This window comes from Silene latifolia, chromosome 11 (genome assembly GCF_048544455.1).
Source record: "Silene latifolia isolate original U9 population chromosome 11, ASM4854445v1, whole genome shotgun sequence".
Lineage (NCBI taxonomy): Eukaryota > Viridiplantae > Streptophyta > Magnoliopsida > Caryophyllales > Caryophyllaceae > Silene > Silene latifolia.
In genome coordinates this window covers 159,294,263-159,314,055 of record NC_133536.1, presented here as the reverse complement: position 1 = coordinate 159,314,055, position 19,793 = coordinate 159,294,263, and the positions used below count along the sequence as shown (strand labels likewise).

General features: G+C 41.7%; 1 non-coding gene across 1 annotated transcript; it reads left to right on the top strand.

Annotated features, from left to right (window-relative positions):
* Nucleotides 1-2,047: 2,047 nt before the first annotated feature.
* On the top strand, nt 2,048-2,154 carry LOC141616353 (small nucleolar RNA R71). Its single transcript, XR_012530706.1, has one exon. It is a non-coding gene; the product is annotated as a small nucleolar RNA R71 (small nucleolar RNA).
* Nucleotides 2,155-19,793: the final 17,639 nt, after the last annotated feature.

Below are 19,793 nucleotides of genomic sequence, written 5' to 3'. Positions count from 1 at the left end.
ATGATTGATATTAATATATAGCAAACGATCGCTGAAAATAAGCACTTTGACTCACCTATATGCATGGCTTAAAACTGCCATATAGAATTGCAAAATAGCAATATAAATATTTTTTTTGGTGCAAAGCAATAATACATATTACATATATACCTTATATCTAATTTGTACTTAAGAGCGTAACTACTACTCTTGAAATAATACATCCACTTAAGCACTTGATATTATAGACCATGTTCATTCAAGAACTCAAAATAAAAGATGCATTAAATTTTTAAATAGGAACTTATATTTTTATATGTTCTACAATCTATATATAGCCTAGGCGGAAACCATGATGATATCAAAGAGAACCCCATCTCAAGAGAATAATATGGAGAACTTCATACTATCAACGTGCGCTTTACACCAGCGATATGTGTCCAAGTTCGAATTCTGACAATTAAAAAGGTGAACAAATTATCGAGACGAAAGGAGTAGGAAACCAAAGATCAAATTCATTAGGATATAAATACTTAATAACACTATACTTAAGCGACCATTGAGTTTAAGTGAAGTAAACCTAACACATGAAAAAGAGGTCGTAAAAAAAACCAATATTGATAGGGGTCGTTTGGTTTGCTAAGGGAATCGAAGTTCCAAGGAATTGAGAGATCCCATGATTTTATAAATCACATGAAATGGGAAAAAGTTGTTTGGTTGGAAAGTGGGAAGTGAATTCCACAGAAATTTCCACTTACCTAGGGGGACCTAGGTAAGCAACTTCTCACATCCTATGGAACTTCAATTCATGAGATTTGGGGCAAACAAACAACTCTCCCATTTTGCAAATCCTATGAATTACAATTCATGTGTTTTAGAATGGGTAACCAAACAACCCCTTATCTCGGGTAGAATACCAAAATGGAAAAGAAAAAAAAATATTAAAAGCAACAAATAAAAGAAGAATACCGTCCGTCTTTAGAACAACAAAGGTTGTGAATAAGGTGGCGAAGAACTTTGAAGCACTTGTGTAGTACAATCCTATTTATTCTCTTTGCCCTAACCATTTAGAAAAAGTAAACAAATGAATGTAATGAGGGAATTATTATTTTTGGAAGAAAATCAAGAATATATATATATGGGATGGGATTTCAATCGCCAGGGGTTGAAGAACTTAACGAAACGGTTAATGCATAATTATGATGGCAAATGAGGAGTTTGCCGTAACGGAGGAGTTGAACAACTTAACGAAACAGTTAACAATTTTGATTTGGTACGAGTTAATTTTTTTAGTGATGGAGTAATTACCCACCTTATGATTGGCTATGCTGAAAAACGTAGTGCTAGAAGCACAATATGTTAGGAAAAGGCTTGCCACGTAAGATTTATAGGTATGTCTAGCCTTTTTATATTATTTATAGATTTATAGATTAAATACTACTCAAGTTAGTCTTTTAATGGTATTTTATAGATGATTTAGATAGTCATTTAACTATATTGTATAAATGGAAATATATTTCAACGCGGACATCGGCAATCAAAAGGCATTTTGGCAAAAAAATTAGGGAAGATGATATTTTGAAAATTACATATGTAGTTGATTCATATGTGGGTGGAGTAAAAGAACAGGTATTACTAATCCGATTTTGTTTTTTTTTTTAAAAAAAAAGGGAAAAAGAGTAGATTAAAAAATAATTTATTGTTAGGTGGATTTTAGTCGATATCTACGTGACATTTATAAAATTATGTGGCTTTTAGTCGATTTCTACGTGCCATTTAATAGGTGTTTCAAGTAGCCTTTTAATAAAATTTTATAGAATTGATTGTATCAATGTGAGCACTAAGTTGAGCACCCAATTGAGTAATGGAGTCCACTTCATGCTTTCCTCCTCTAGTAGCCTTGCGAGGTCTACTATATTGTGAGTTATGGACCGCCATTTCCTCAATCTTGTTCCAAGTTTGATTGTCATCAACTTCGGTGAACATTCCATTTGATCCCATGTTGAGAATGTTTCTTGAGTCTTCATAAAGACCGTTCCAAAATTGTTGTACCAAGAACCACTCGCTAAGTCCATGGTGAGGACAAGAGCGGCAAATTCCTTTGAATCGCTCCCAAGCTTCATACAAGGATTCTTCATCTATTTGCTTAAAGCCCGTAATTTGAGCTCTTAGCATGTTAGTCTTTTCCGGTGGATAGAGCTTTTTGTAGAAAGCTAGAGCCAACTTTTTCCAAGAATCAATTCCGAGAGCAGACTTATCAAGGCCTTTCAACCATTGTTTCGCGGTGCCAATTAGAGAAAAAGGAAATAAGACCCATCGAATTTGGTCTTGAGTTACACCGGTTTGAGAAATCGCATCACAATAGTCACAAAAAGTCTCCATGTGAGAGTGAGGGTCTTCACTAGGCATCCCCCCAAATTGGCTTCTTTCGACTAATTGGATAAATGCGGATTTGGCAATAAAATTTCCGGTTAGATGTTGTGGTGTGGAAGTACCATTGGGTAGGTTCAACTCGATGGGTACGGAATGTGATGAAAATTTAGGCATTGTGGGTTGATTTTGTGTTGGATTTTGTGTTGGGTTCTCCTCACCTTCTCTTGCAAAAGGGTTGATGAACTCAATAGTGTTTGGTTGAATATCTACAACCTCACCAATACCTCTCAAAGTTCTCCTAGCAAGTCTTCTATTGTTTGTCAAAGTCCTTTCAATTTCGTGATCAAAGGGTAACAAGTTACCTTGTGATCTTCTAGACATGCAAAATATCAAACAACTTGAAAATAATTAGAACAAACCTCGAGGAGTTTTACTTCCCCAAGGCAAAGAAAGACACAACTAATAACAATATAAGAAAATCTAAATCAAGTTAACACCGTCCCCGGCAACGGCGCCATTTTTGGGTCGTGTCCTCTTAGGAGGTTTAGTTCTCAGTACTTGTCGTTAGGAGCACCTAGACCAAAACACAATTTATAACTTCACAAACAACTCTACAATTAGTAAAGAGGCAAGTAAAGGTCGGATCCCAAGGGACGGGAATTGAGATGAGATTTTCTATTGCAACTAGTGGTGTCTAAGGGTGTCATAATTTGGGGTTTGAAGTAGAAGATCACTAAACTAAATAGCAATGAAAGTAAACAAGCAAGATGATCAAAAAGGGATGTAAACAATTGATAAAAAGCACTAGGGTGTCATGGGGTCATAGGGGATTCATGAGAATTGATCATACAAACATATTCTCAAATTATAAGTAAGCAATTATTGTTGTGATGGATCGAGTTGGTTTATATCTTACAATCCTAGGAAAGTTTGGGTCCCGGAGCCGAATCGATTAGATTGTACAACACCTACAAGTCGACTTAGTCTTTCCTACTCAACTATATGCATGGTCTAATGAGACTCGAGTTGGTTTATGTCTTACAAGTCTCATTAAAAAGATAGGTGATGAGTAAAAAATGCAAGGATTCATAGGCTCACATTTCATCAAACATAACATGTGCATAAGTTGAGATCACAACAAGCAAGCAAATAAACTATGAAAACATATTAAATTAAGCATGAATCATTCCCCATGTTGGTTTCCCCTAATTACCCATTAACCCTAGCTAAGGAAACTACTCACTCATTATCATGTTGAACATGCTAACAAGGTTGTCAATCATACCAACAAAGTGAAACATGATGAATAAATGAAGATAATTAACAATAATTAAAAAGGGATTAAGAGAATTATACCTACTAATGATTCCAATAATAAAGCAAAGAATAAAAGAAGTACTTGATGCTTGATTGGAAGGTTGCCAATCTCCCAATAATAACCGAAATAATCTTCAATTACCCAAAATAAAGGATGAACAAGAGAGAGATTAAGGAAATGAAACTTGTATTAAAACTTGATTAAATGTTGATTACAAGATTAAAGAGAGATTTGATTGATATTAACTACACTAAAGATTGCTAAGAAGAACATGCTCTTCTAATTAGACTAATGAGTTATTTATAGTGGGGATTAGGTACATAAATTAGGGTTAACTAAGGGCTTAAATGACGATTAAATCCTTGAGGAATCGCCGGTCTCTAGGGAGACTCCGGTCTCCTTTTCGCCGATCTTAGAAAAATATGCGCATCCTTCCATAAAGCTTGTAGAAGACGAAGTGGCTGACTCACAATCCGAGCGTCCAGGGCACGGAACGGGCGGATTCTAGTGATTCTGGACGGGCGTCCAGCTGGGGAAGACGGGCGGATTCTGGGTGTATTGGACGGGCGTCCACAGGGGGAAGACGCTCGGATTGTACCTCTTGAACGGGCGGCTTGTGGACAATCCGCTCGGATTGTCTTACAACTTATTTCCTTCTTCTTTTCTTCCTTTTTCTTCATAGAATCCTTGAGGATTTCCTCGGGGATGCAAGGATCTTTTCTCATCATTGCCCATCTACTATAGTATGTACAAAGGCCTTCTAATCTTGTCTCTCCTTGATGCTTGGTCATTGAATTCAATCAGTTTAGCTTCATTTTGCCATGAAAATGCAAGGTTTGCACTCCTTTCCTACCAAGGACACAAAACCTCAAAGAGTATGCAAAACAAAGGACTAAAGACAATAAATGACCCAAATATGCACTAAAAAGCATGGGAATAAGGCTAATTCGGGGACTAAATGTGCTTAAATTATGGTCACATCAGAAAGCAAACGAAGGGTCATTCTTATGATCAGTTCTAAAAAAGAAAGAGAAAGTAAAGACAGACAAATACTCACGCCGTCCAACTGAAGAGCGTTCACCTCCCGCCGACAGACGTCGTGGAAGGAACACCGACTCCTCGTGTGGCACATCACCCAATCCCTCACAACGGGATAGGCCTTCTCCACCGGCTCCTTCCTCTTGGGCGCGACGCCCGGAAAGTAGGAGTACACCCACGCCTGTAAATCAAGATAATCAGCACCGATCTTTCATGATTTGACAAGAAAAAGAGATGATCTTTCATGAGAAGAAGTGAAGGTTCATACCTCCAACAACAGCCCAGGGCCGACAGCAGCAGGAGAAGTCCCCTTCTCCATCAACTCCGGACGAACCATGGCCCTCATGAAGCGGATGAGGACCGCAAAACCAGCAGTGACCCAGTCCCAACGGCCTAGGGAGCTCAGGTCAGAAAGAAAGGGAAGAAGCTTCGTCGAAAGCCTCTCGCCCTTGTCTCCGAGGTAAATCGAAGACAGAAACCACTAGAGGCACAAGCGGACTCTCTGCTCTGCAGTGCAGGGAGGAGGAGCCGTCTCTCTCCCCTCGATCACCACCAATGCCGGGGTCTTCCCCGTGAAGTAGTCCCGCACGTAAGAACTAGGCACCAAGCCAGGTACTGCAGCCGCCTTCGGCGCCAATTTCCAGCCGATCAACTTCCTGGCCTCCGCCGAGTCAACCCTCATGGCCGTCTCTGGCCACTCCACCACCTCAGTCCCACATGGCAGACCAGAAATCATGCCGTAGTCCTCCAACATGACCCCCACCTCACCAAAAGGCATGTGAAACGTGGAGGTCGTGTCCCAAAACCGGTCCAAGAAAGCTCGGACGAGACTGAGGTTAGCCCGAAGCTTCCTCCTCACAATATCCCTCCAAGCTTGCACCAAGGCGCCGAACGCTCCCCGCTCGATCATGGCCCGCTCCTCAGCCGACAACCTCTCGTAGCACCCCATCGCCGTCGTGTAGCCCGAGAACGACCTGATGTTCCCGACCTCCTATGTTTATTTGAAACAAAAGCTATCTTTAGCTCAAATGAAGGAGAAAAGGAATGACAAACAGAAATGAAAGAAGATGAATGAAGATTTATAAATTCTATTTACCAAGCTCTTCACCGTCCTGTAGGACAGGTGACCCTCCGCAGCCCAGAGAAGATGCCTACTATCCCAAGTCTCAGCCCACGCAGGTGCTCCTCTTAGCTGGCGACCACCTCGTCCAACGTTGGCCCGTCTCGGGGCCTCCTCCTCCTGGACCTCGTCCTCAGCAGCCATCACCGCAGCGATGAAAGCCTCCTCTAACGCCTCCTTAAGCACCTGAGAAGGGTCAACAGCAGTGTCTATGTCCATGGGAGCCCTCCCAGACGTAGAAGCCTCGTCACCTTTAAAATTAAGGTAAATTTAGGTCGCGTCAAGTGACGACAAGCCTTGATTAGGGGATTTTCGAGTTTTCGGAGCTCCGAAATCGCTCTTTTCTCGCCGTCTTTGGCAATTTTCCCACTAAACCGTCCGCTCATGTGGTAATTTGGGTCAAGTCAAGCCTAAGTTGAAGCCTAGTCATGGATTCGAGTCGGAATTTCAGCAGCATTTCGTTATAACGGCGATTATGCCCTAAAAAGTGTCCTGAAAAAGCCGTCACAAACCAAAATTCGGAGATGGTAGGAAGTTTACCCATCACACAAGGATTCTAAATATCAAGTTTCGTCACAAATGGGCAATCCTAAGGCTATCTTCGAAGCAATTTACGGTTTAGCTGTGAAACCGTCTCAATTTCACTCAAATGCTCAAAACTCAACGAAAATTCGAAACAAATACATGGTTATGATCCTTATATTACCAATTAGCCATTTAAAAAGTCAATTTTTCAAGGCAAAATCATTTGGGGGAAAAGCACTAAATTTTCGACTAATTAGGGTCGAAAACCCTAATTTTGTCGATCCCATTTGAGCAAATACGGAAGATAAATGCAAGATTGATACACATACCTCGATTAGTCATGGCAAATGCAAGATTTTGGATCAAATTTGGACGGAAATGGTTGGAATTTGAGAGAGTAATTGAGATTTTATGTTTCGCATAAATGAAATGAAACCCCTGTTTCATCGGGTTTTTACGCAGAAAAGACACACCCAGGAATAGACGCAGCAGGTGCTGCGCCTCTTCCAAGGGATACAGCTCTTGCTGCGCCTTTTCCTCAGCTTCCCTTCATACGAATTTTCAAAAATTCGTTATGAGTTCGTTATTTTTGTGAGCCCATCCTTGGTGCGCCTCTTCCTTGATGCTACATCACGTATTTGGTCCGTTTGACGTATGTTCTTCGCCCGGATCCACATCCTCCAAGCCAACAACAAATTATCGCCTTATTTTTTTTACCCAAGACCTAGCTTGTCACAACGAGCATTCCTTCTTTGACAGGTGTTTCGACACGCTTTTATTCTGTTCCCCCAGCGAGAGTACACGGATAGACTTCCCCTCTCGAGACATGAAGATCAGTTTCCGATTAAGTTCCCTAGCGAGAATTCGTGACCGACAGTCACTTCCTCTCGAGACATGGAGATTAACATTGACCCCAAATTCTTCCGAAGTTTGTTTGAAACTGAACACAAGCAGATTTCTCCCAGCGGTTCCAGACTGTGTCCTGCTGTCTTTCCCAAAATCATCGTTTTATCCCCCAGGCGATCCTTCATCCCGTTAGGTAACCCTTTTCAGGATAAGCCCTTCAAATCTTTCAGGAACTTATCTTAATCTTTCAGACAACCCTTTAGATAACCTTTGGAATAACCCTCCCTTAAGATTATCCTTTATTTCTTCAGACACTTCAGGATAATCCTTTCACAATCCTTTCAGATAACCCCTTTTCAATTAAGTCCCCTTTCTGTCCTTTAGAGAGAGTTGTCCTTCAGCCTTTCCTTTGGTGAGAGATAGCCTTCAGAGTTAGCCGTCGGAAGTGTTACGAAGTTTCTTCGGAATCCTTGTGACCCCTAATGCCTTCAGACACCAAGTTATCTTCAGACCAAAGAGTTTCGCCGAAGCGTCTTCAGTCCCGTTTCACCCAGGGGTATCTCAGGTATGGTCTCTTCTTATGGCTGGCGAGCCTCCTTACGTAGTCTAATGGACTTTAAACGACCCTCCCCGATAGTCGACAGACTCTAAAATGTTCCCGACAACAGGTCCCTGGTTTAGACCCCTTAAGCCGCCTCGCGTCGCCGTAGTCGTCATGTTGTAATCTTCGATTGACCTGATGGCTATACTTTGACTTTCGCCTTGTCCAAGCCTCAGTCAAAGTGGGGGCTCTGTAGATACCTCATTTTCGCACCTCCCGCAAACCACCCGGTGATGATTGGGCCACATGTTTGGTACGCGGAACGATTTATGACAGTTCGTAAGTTTATCGTCAAGTGATCGCTCAAACATTTATGTCTACCTCTTAATTGTCATCTACGCGCCGATACGGTCATTTTGACAGTAATTAGAGTACATTTGGAGTCCGGGCCTAAAACCGTCTTCATTTTCTCACAACCATTAAAATGCCGAGTCGGAATGTTCTGGAATGTTCCGGATATTTCTATTTCATATTTTATAAATCTTTTAGTCTTTGGTAAACAATTTCCCGTAATATTCACACAAAATATTAAGGAAAACCAAATTATCCGTTATTCCATAAACTAAACACGGAAATCTTTCTTCCGCAGGAGGAAACCACTTGGGAATAGACGCAGCAGGTGCTGCGCCTCTTCCAAGAGACGCAGTGCCTGCTGCGCCTCTTCCGAAGTCCTTTTCTGCGTATTTTTCGTATCTTTTCATATCTTTTCGAGATTCACTTCCAAAGTCTCTCCGAAAACCCTACTTCCTCCACGTGATTAGTATAAATAGAGACCTTCGGTCTCACATATTTCTCACGCGAGTATCCGCCCTTCTCTTCTCCCTTTGCATTCTAGACCACGTTCTTACTTTTTGGCGTCTACGTGCTTGAACTTTCGACCACGTAAGCTCGGATCTTTCTGAGTACCAGCCTCGTTTTGCATGACCGACCAATTTGACCAACTCCACCATAATCAACTTTAATCAATCTGTTTAATTTCCTCTTACGAGGGCACTTTCGTTTACATTCGATTCGAGCATCACTAAACGTATACTTAGTTCATCTCGTTTCGTCAAACATGTAAGTCTGAGGGTGTAAATCTCTCTTTTATTTATTGTTATTTATTTGTTGTAATCATAATGTAAGATTTATGTCGAAAATACAATTAAAACCGATTTCTAAAACCCTTTGTTTAAAACCCTTTTTACGGATTATCAGAGGACAACCGCCGAGAAAGGACACAGCAACTGCTGCGCCTCTTCGAAGGGACGCAGTACCTGCTACGCCTCTTCGTGAGGCTGCCGTAGTTCCTGCTTCCTTTCTTCTTTCTTCTTCCTTCGTCTTTTGTTAGTTCGTTTGTTTCTTTTTCTTTCGTTTGTTCCTTGTTTTAATGTAACAATCTGAGCATAATAATTTGACATATATATTATTCATCATCATTAGTAATTAATTCGTCATTAAATTCCCGACTTAAATCCCAAATAATTAATATTTGCGGGTTTTCGTCATTAAAGTCAAATCCGGGTTGTAGAAATTCGATTTGTTCATATTGGGTTTCTGGAAATCGATCTTTGATATATTCTCACCTGTTTATCATATTCATCATTAGTTCATCATGTTTAATCTAATTAATTAGTTAGTTTGTTTAATTCATTGATTAATCCTTATAAATCTTGTAATAATTCATCCTAATTCCGTTTCATCCATGTTTATCGTTTCTATGACTATTAATCATGTAAATAATCTGTTAATCACTTTCATCCGAGTCAATAATACTAATCAATCATTAAAATCACCAACGAGCATTAACAATTAGCAATTCCGGCTTCCCAGCCAGAACTGGGCCAAGGAACAGACGCAGTGACTGCTGCGCCTCTTCCAGAGGGCGCAGCTCTGCTGCGCCTGTTCCTGGTTGACTTCTGTCTCTGAACTCCCGTTTTGCCTCGACCTAGTGAATTTAATTACCTAATTACTTAACTATTCGTATTATCGCCTTAATTCCTGTTCGTTAATTCATTCATTTATTCTTTCTTTTTCCAAATTATCCGTTTTAGATGTATTTTCGACATAAATCATTAAACCCGATGTAATTATTGTAATTTTCTTTATTGTAATTTTCCTTTATTGTATTTTTATTGTATTTCTTTATTATCACTTGTATGGCTTCACATGTAATTGAACTTAAATCCCGATTCGACCTAATTGTATGATTAAATTACGTGTTCACCGACTTAGTCAATTCTCACATGCTAGGATTAATTCTATGGATGTTGCATTGCATGCATATAATCGACAATATATCGAGTATAAATAACTTCCCTAATCATTAGTAGAGGCCGCTATCGAGGCGGGCGTGATTAGGTGTTCGATCAAAAGAGCTTCCTAATACGTACCCTCACCCCTTACTCCAGATCTCTGTGAACATCCGTGTTCATTGGCATCCACGAGAGTCATTCTAGACATAGAATGCTAAGGGTAACGAGTTAAATTGGTGTTCATGTCACTACTTTGTGTCTTGACATGACACGAGGTATTTGAACGGTTTCCAATTTCCCACAATACATTGGTGGCGACTCCACAAATGCAAACGCTTGTTCTCCCAAGCGCCCCCGTGGGCCCATTGTCCACACAATGTTCCAACAGGTCGAGGAAGCCATAGCCAGTCTCTCCGAGAGGATCACCCGACTTGACGATGCCTACCGTCGACTTATCTTCAATCCTCCACCGCCACGCCTGTTGGGCCCTAAATTATCCTGCCTGACCTGATATAGGCCAGGCAACAGCCAAAGACAACTTCCAGGCAAAAGACATCTAAAATCAGGCATTACTTCAACACGGATAGGCACCAAGCAGGAGTTGGTAAAAGACAGGCGAAAGATAACCAGCAGCCTAAAAAGGAGAAGCACCAGGCCACTGCAGGCGACAAAAAGGCAGTTGATATATGTTCCCTACAAAAAAGGAAGACCAATTCCAAAAAGCTATGATAAAGGAAGCAGTCAAAACAACGGCTAAGAGAGAGGCAACCACCTCCGGGTAAATAGGGCACATTCCCTATTTACCAGGAAAAACTAAACGGCATAAGAGGAAGGAAGAAATCACCTATAAATAGAAAAGAAGAGAAGATCAGAAGGATGATCATATAGACCCTCACTTTTACTTATATTCTTTGTATTCTTAAGCTATATATTCGCCTGTCACGCCTGATATAACAATACTCTGTCAGGCTATCTAAAACCATAGTAACAATCACTCCTGGCTTGGTGCCCGTGGTTTTTTCCCTTATTCCCAGGGTTTTTCCACGTATAAATATCTTTGTGTCATTGTTTATTGGTTTGTTTTACACTTAATTATACCAATCAGGCGAGTTATTCGAGTTAGATCACCCTACATATAAATCCCTGGCAGGACGCTCTAGATCAGTAAAAAACCTGTCAAAACAATTGGCGCCCACCGTGGGGCATGTAACTCAAAAATAATCAAAAGCCCACAACCAAATACCACAAAAAACTAAGAAAAAATGGCAGGAGATAGCGTTGAGCAACAATTAGCTCTTGCAAACAACAACGATTGTTGGAGATGGAACAATCGAAACAAAAAATGATCCAGTGAAGCGAAGTGGCAAAATTGAAAGAATCGAGAATCCGGCCTAAAGATACAAATTTGGGAGAAAAAGCTTCAAAGATCAAAGTTGAAAGTCCAGCCTGGCACACCATTCTCCTCCATCATAAGGAACATTGACTTCTCCAATATTGGTACTCCAACTCCATCAAAATCCAAAGCAGGAGAAGGAACGGACTCAGGAGAACTCCAAAATCAAGAAACCTCGTCAGATCAGACTAACACGGCCATTATGATGGCTATGCTCCAGGAAATCCAAAAACTTCACGAAAGATTTGAAAAGATCCCAGGAGTTCCTACCCCAATTGAAGAAGCAAATCCACATAGCTATGCTGATTCACCCTTTGTGGATAAAATAGAAAAAATAGACCTGCCAAAGAAATTTGTGATTCCCTCAATGAGAATCTATGATGGAACCACTGATCCACAAAACCACGTTGCCTATTACAAGCAAAGGATGCTGGCAGCATCAATTCCCAGTGAACTACGTCAAGTCTGCATGTGTAAGGGATTTGGAACAACTCTGAACCGACCTGCCTTGCAATGGTACATAAACCTGCCAAATGGAAGCATCAAGTCCTTTGTCGACTGGTCAATTCTTTCAATCATCAGTTTGCCAGCAGCAGGGAACTAGAAAAGAGATCCAGTGACCTGTACAGGGTTAAACAAAAGCCTGGAGAATCCATCAGATCCTACATGACAAGATTCAACAAAGAAAAAGTTTCAATCCCCAGATGTGATGTTGGAACAGCCGTTGAAGCTTTCAGGCAAGGGCTACCCCTGGACAGTGACTTCTACGATGAAATGACCATGAAGCCCTGTCATACCTTTGAAGATGTCCAAGCATTAGCCATAGGCTATATCAGGCTGGAAGAAGACAAAGGCTACAAGGCAGATAATGCTGACAACAACTCAGGATATGACAAAACCAATAGAAAAAGCTTTAACCACAAAGGAAGCAGTTCCAGGCCATCTCCTACACAAGACCCGACGGATCGAAGTCAACTATACACATGAACAACGAGGTAACTCCTATACTTATCCTCCCGACCAGGAATATAACTTCTCTCTCGACATTGCGGGATCGATCAAGAGACTTGACCATATGGGAGACATTGTCAAGTGGCCAAAGAAGTCAGACAACCCTAACTCAAGGAAGGACACCACCAGGTGGTGCGAATTTCACATGGACATAGGACACACAACAGAGGAATGCCTGGGATTACGGAGACAAGTGGCTTACCTGCTAAAGAAAGGATACCTGAAAGACTTGATGAAAACGAAGAACAGGGAAGACGATGGAACAAGAAAAAACACAGAAAGGCAACAACGTGACCTACCCCCTGCACCACCCATTTATGAAGTCAAATTCATCAATGGAGGATCAGAAATTTGTGGCCTGACCAGCTCAGCTGCTAAGAAAATTGCCAGGGAGTCAAAAATGAAATCTCCTTTTAAACCTATCAATTTACCTCAAATTACTTTTGACGACACGATACGGGGCATTCCGGACCTCCACCATGACATGACTGGTGATCACCATGCAAATAGGGACTGCACGTGTCATGAGAATCCTGATAGATGGAGGCGATTCAAAACCTGATCATGCTTGATGTCCTTAAAGCAATGAAGATTGATGAAAGCCAAATCATAAAGAAGTCTAATGTCCTAGTAGGATTCAGTGGAGAAACAAGAAACACACTGGGAGAAATACACCTGCCCACATACGTGGAAGGAGTATCTTCATATGAAAGATTCGGAGTCCTGGACTGCCTGTCATCCTATAATGCCATATTGGGAAGACCATGGATCCACAACGTAAGGGCCATACCCTCCACCTATCACCAATGCATCAAAATACCAACAGAATGGGGAGTAGCAACCATAAAAGGTGAACAAAAATCTGCCCAGGAATGTTATACTGAGTCACTGAAGCCTTCCAAGGCAGGTAAGTCCCTCGCCTAGCAATTACAAAGACCCTGTCGGGACAACTCATGTGGCGAAACCAAAATGGAAAGCGATCAAGTAATTTTAGACCCCGAGTACCCGACATGCACGTCTTTGGTAGGATCGATGTCCCCGATGATATCAGGCGAATTAGTAAATTTTCTTAAAGGTAAATCTTCATGTTTTGCCTGGTCACATTTTGATATGACCGGAATAGATGCCAATATTATTACACATAAACTAAATGTTGATGAGTCTTATAAGCCTGTCCAGCAGAAAAGAAGAAAGTTTGCCGCTGAAAGACATGCTATCATTAATGAAGAAGTAGAAAAACTATTGGACATGGGGATGATAAGAGAAGTCATGTACCCTAGCTGGCTAGCCAACGTAGTGGTGGTACAAAAGAAGAATGGCAAGTGGAGAGTTTGTGTAGATTACACATACCTCAATAAAGCCTGCCCAAAAGACCCATTTCCACTCCCACACATAGACGCAATGGTGGATGCTACAAAGAGACATGAACTCGACATTCATGGATGCCTCAAGTGGATTCAATCAAATCAAGATGCACCAATCGATCGGGAACATACTGCATTTATCACGGAAAGGGGCATATATCTACACAAAGAATGCCCTTTGGCCGAAAAATGCAGGGGCAACATACCAACGCCTGGTCAATACAATGTTTAAGGACCAAATAGGGGACACCATGGAAGTCTATATTGATGACATGGTAGTTAAATCAAAGAAAGTCAAGATCATGTCGGGGACTTGGAAACGACCTTTAAGATCCTAGAAGAATTCAATATGAAACTTAACCCATCCAAATGCCATTTTGGGGTATCCTCAGGAAAATTCCTGGGGTACATGGTGACCAAAAGAGGAATAGAAGCCAGCCCAGAACAAATAAGAGCCATACTAGAACTGGAATCTCCCAAGTCAGTCAAAGATATTCAAAGACTGACAGGACGAGTTGCAGCCCTGAATAGATTCATTTCCAGATCATCAGTAAGGTGCAAGGCATTCTATGACCTACTCAGGAAGAACAAAGCATTCAAATGGTTGCCTGAACACGAGTCAGCCTTCCAGGAGCTCAAAACATACCTGACTACACCTCCGCTACTTGCCAAACCAGACAAAGGAGAACCCCTGACGGTCTACCTATCATCACGTAAAACAAGAGTAAGTGGAGTCCTGACCAAAGAAATTGATGGCCAACAGCATCCAGTCTACTATGTAAGTAAAAGTCTCCTAGACGCAGAAACCAGGTATGGCCTACTTGAAAAATATGTACTTGCTTTAGTAATGTCCTGCACTAAACTTCGACCTTATTTTGAAAGTCACCCAATCATTGTAAGAATCAACTTGCCTATCAAATCTGTCCTGAGAAAGCCTGAGTTGTCAGGCAGAATGGCAAAATGGTCAGAACAAATCAGCACCTATGATATAACCTTTGAACCCAGGACGGCAATTAAATCTCAGGCACTAGCAGACTTCGTGGTGAATTCGGTCCTACCTAGAACCAGACCTCATAAAAGAGGTCAATCTTCTTGACACCCAAAAAACAGACCCAGAATGGACTCTCCATGTAGATGGGGCAACAAATATGAAAGGCACTGGCCTAGGATTAGTCCTAAAATCACCACAGGGAGACCGATTGCACACGGGCTATTAATTGTGAATTCAAAGCCACGAATAATGAGGCTGAATATGAAGCCCTGATTGCTGGATTAAAGGTATGTATAGAACTCGGTGTAGCAAATCTCAAGGTAAAAACTAACTCTCTCTTAATCTCCAATCAAATCAAAGGAGTATATGCTGCAAAAGATTCAAAGATGATACTCTATCTGGAATATGTCAAAAACCTTTGCAAAAAATTCAGAACCTTTGACATTGACCAAATACCAAGGGACTTAAATACCTAGGCGGATGCCCTAGCGATCTGGGATCAAACTTCAGCCCTGCTTTGTGTTTGACAAAATACCCATCGTCCACTGCTTTGGAACCAACCATAGAAAGGCCGAACAAATTTGCCCTATCCAGGAAGATACAACTTCTGGACTAAACCTTACTATGATTGGTTCCTACGGGATACTCCCTACAAATAAAAACGAAGCAAGGGCTCTGAAAATCAAAGCATCCACTTATACCATTATAAATAACACCTTGTTTAAAAAGTCTCAGGCTGGACCTTACCTACGTTGCCTGGAACCAAATGAAGCCAGCCAGGTCATAGAAGACATACATAATGGATACTGCGGAAATCATAAAGGTGGAAGGAGCCTGGCAAGCAAAATTCTCAGGACAGGCTACTTCGGCCAACCCCGAGAGCCGATCGCATAGCATATAGCTCAAAATGTGAAGCTGTCAAATCCATTCCCCTTATATCCATCAACCATCGAGCTACTACATTCCATCTCAGCCCCTGGCCATTCATGAAATGGGGCATGGACATAGTAGGAAAGCTACCTCAGGCGCCTGGACAAAAAGTCTTCATGCTAGCAATGACTGACTACTTTTCCAAATGGATAGAGGAGACTCTTACAGTGCAAGTCAAAGAAAAAGATGTCATATCATTTATCAAAAGGAATATCATATGTAGATATGGAATACCTTGAGAAATAGTCTCGTGATAATGGTACACAATTTGTGGGAAAAAGAACACTAACTTCGTGCACAATGGAATATCAATCTAGTCACATCTACACCAGGCTACCCTAAAGCCAACGGCCAAGCAGAATCAAGCAACAAAGTAGTAATCAGTTACTGAATAAAAAGTCGAAAAGAAGAAAAGGAAGATTGGCGCGAAGAACTCCCCTAGTCCTATGGGGCCGACGGGACCACACCCAAAAAACGACCCACGGGCCGGACACCATATTCCCTGGTCTATGGTGCGAAGCGATAATACCAAAGCAGAAATTCATGTGCCAACTACCGAAGCGGCTGAACACAATAGAAGAGAACAGGCCCCTATTACAGGATAACCTACTCTTAACAGAAGAACTAAGGGATGCAACCAAAGTCAGGATAGCCGCCTACCAACAGGCAGTCGCCAGAAGTTACAACAAAAATGTCAACATCAGAGTATTCAAAGAAGGAGACCTGGTACTAAGGAAAGTTTTCCCCAACACCAGAGAAAAGAACGCAGGCAAACTAGCCCCTACATGGGAAGGCCCGTACTTAATTGATTCAATAGTGGGACAAGGAGCTTACAGGCTACAAACTTTGGAAGGAGAAATGATCCCCAGATCTTGGAACATTTCCCACTTAAAACTATTTCATATCTGAGAAGCAGGTAAAACTACCCACCCTATATACATGTCAATAGAACTTCCTGCTATGTGTTAAGTTGCTTGCCCGTTATTCTTAATTCCACCTAAAACTTTATTTCAAATCCTGAAAACTTGTTTTACGCCTTCTTTTCACTTGTTATATGTTACACTTTAGGCTTAAACAAATGTTCAGGATTGAGGGCCACTCCACCCAACCTGAACAGCATTTCTAAAAATGCTCTAATTTGGCACATGCCGCTCGACCCGAAAATTAAACCGAGCTCAAGTACATAAAAAGACAAGTACAAAGGTGGAATAGACCATAGTACTTGTCAAAGAAGCCCTCCCCGACAGGTGAGGGCCATAAGCCCCTCCCGACCGCAACCACCCTCATTCTTAAAAGCCCTCCTGACAGGCAGATAGAGCCACCATTTCCCATAAACACAGGAATGAGGGCCATAAGCCCTCCTGACAGGCATTACTCTAACAAAAAATATCACATGAATGTACAGGTACAAATTCCAGTCAAACACAGCAAGAAAATCAAGAAAAGAAAGGATATATATATTAAAACCTACCCAGGAATACACCCTTCCCAGGCAGAAAGAACACACCGTTTATCCAGGCAAAGCCAACAAAAACCAAAACAAATCCTAAATTATTTGTTCAGGGAACATCCCCCCCTGAATAGGCCAAAACAACACAAAATCCCACAAACAGAAAAAATCAAACTAGCCCACCTTAGACACGGTAGTAGAGCCAATCCCCTCATCAGCAGCCTCCTCTTCTTCATCTCCATCCCCTTCAGCATCACTATTTTTCCCTTTGGATGGAGGTGAGTCCACCTCCTCGTCAGCATGCAACTTACAAAGCTCGGGATATGTGGTATTGAGATCACCAACTCCCGATCGGGATTCCAAAAAGGCGACTTCAAGCAGGCTCTTTCATAGCATCCACACGGCCCTTGCCAAAGAAATACAAAGATGCAAACATCTTTGTACCTAGCTGGACCTCATCCCTCTCTGACCAATTCTTCATTTACCTTTAATGTTCTCGCATAGCTGCTTTTCACCTTCAACTCTTCTGGGCAATATCAAACTTAGCTCTGAAGAGCTTTGAGCATCCTGAGCGATTTCACTTAGAAGACTCCACCAAAGAACCGAGCCTTCCCCGCCTCATTATCCTCCTTCAAAGAATGATTCTCAGCCTTGGACACCTCCAACTCAGCTTTAAACTTGTCAGCATCTTTTTTCAAGATTTGTACCTCCCAATCCAAGGTATTTTTTAGACCATGGACCGATTCCAGTTGACAGGCGCTCCTCAGCACATCATTAACATTCTAAAACAAAAGAAAAATGCCTATCTAAGCCACAAAAAAGAAAACACACACAAAAACCCACAACAAACAAAGACAGAGAATATGTACCTCCTGAAGCATGGTAACCAGGTTGGCAGCATAATCCCAGGAACGATACATAGCAGCCAAAGCACGAGCAGAAGCTTCCTCTGCCTGGTACTTGAAATAGGGATCATCAACCACAAAAGCCTGAGCCTGAATTTGATCCTTAGCAAACTGGACCTCATCCATACGAGCCCTGACCCCCCTGACCTCATGAACTTCTCCTAAAGACTCATCCACTCTCTTTCTCTTCTCAGGATGATCACTTTCATCCACAATCTTTTCAGGCGACACCAACTGAACCCCCTGCACAGGTTCCTGAATTCGAACAACACTATCACTTCCCGTTGCCTCACTGCTCTTTGACTTCTCCCCTGTAATTTGAGAAACCCCGCCTTCACAGAGAGACCAAAGCTAGCAATTCGGCGAGAAGCCCTAGTGGCGCACGACGAGTATCTAAAATCAGCAATATAAGCATGAATCCAATACAGGAAACAGAATGACAAAACAAGCAAAAGAACTTACTCCCTGACGAAGATGCCCCTGGAACCTTAGTGCTCTTCACAGGCTTATACGTGCTCAACTTAGCCTTCTTAAAATGAGGCATAGAAGCTTGCCCCAGACAGGCAGGCCAAGCCCTCTTCTCTTCAGGCAACGCCATAAACGCGCTATCCGGTCACCGAGCCCCTCAAAGATCGGGATCATTCACCCAGTCATTTACTAAAAGAAAGCACGGGCAAAGTAAGTAAACTCTCCAAAAAATATTATTACCAAACCAAAAATAATGCAGGAAAGAAAGATTACCTCCTTCAACAGCTGGGTAATTGAGATAGTCCAGGTAAGGGGCAATTGAATCAGCCTTGATAAACATATAAGTTTAAGCCCAGCGTTTATCATCTCCTGAATCAAAATTGGTGATCAGGTGAGCCATCTTTGACCTGACTCGAAAATTAAACCTCCCAATAGAATGACTCTTCAGGTGATAGACATTCTTAAAATCATCCAGGGTAATAACCAATTTATGCTTAGAACATAAATGCTCAATAGAATGGACAATCTTCCAAACCATTGGCATGAGTTGAAACGGAGGAACCTTAATAGCCCTAATCACCTCAGTCATAAAAGGAGAAAGGGGAAGTTGACCACCACCCCTGAACGCCCACTCAAAAATACAGAACCAACCCGGGCTACTCCAATTAGCCCTGACAGGACCATTCTCAGGAATCCAAACCTCAGCCCCATGAGAAATAAGGCCCCTGCCCTTTATATAATGCTCAAAAGCAGGTTTCAGTTGATTGGCCTCATGAAAAGAAACCGCCAAAGCCTTATTAGGAGAATATTCAACCCTCTTATAAGACATAGACAGAATCTCTGGAAGAGCAACAATCTCCACCACATCATCCTCAGGGATGATATCAGGGACCCCCTCAACCTCAGCAGAAAACATTTCAACTTCAACAGGAACTTTTTCAGCCTCAACAGGAGCTTTTGAAGCTGCTGTCCTTCTCCTGCCACCAGCCATATATTATTTTTTCTGGAAGATGAATTTTTCAAAGAAAGAATTTTTAGAAAGAGAAAGAAGAAATTTGGAGACTGAGATATGGAAACAATCACGGCAAAGGAAGGCTATTTATAACTGCAAATCCTAAACGGCTAGAAAAGCAAGTGGTAGAGACTAATCATGACTCTCCTAGGGTTTTGTGAACCTACCCTATTAATGACAAATAACCGTTACAAGAAGTTGAACCAAACACCAATTCTAAATCCGATAGAAAGTC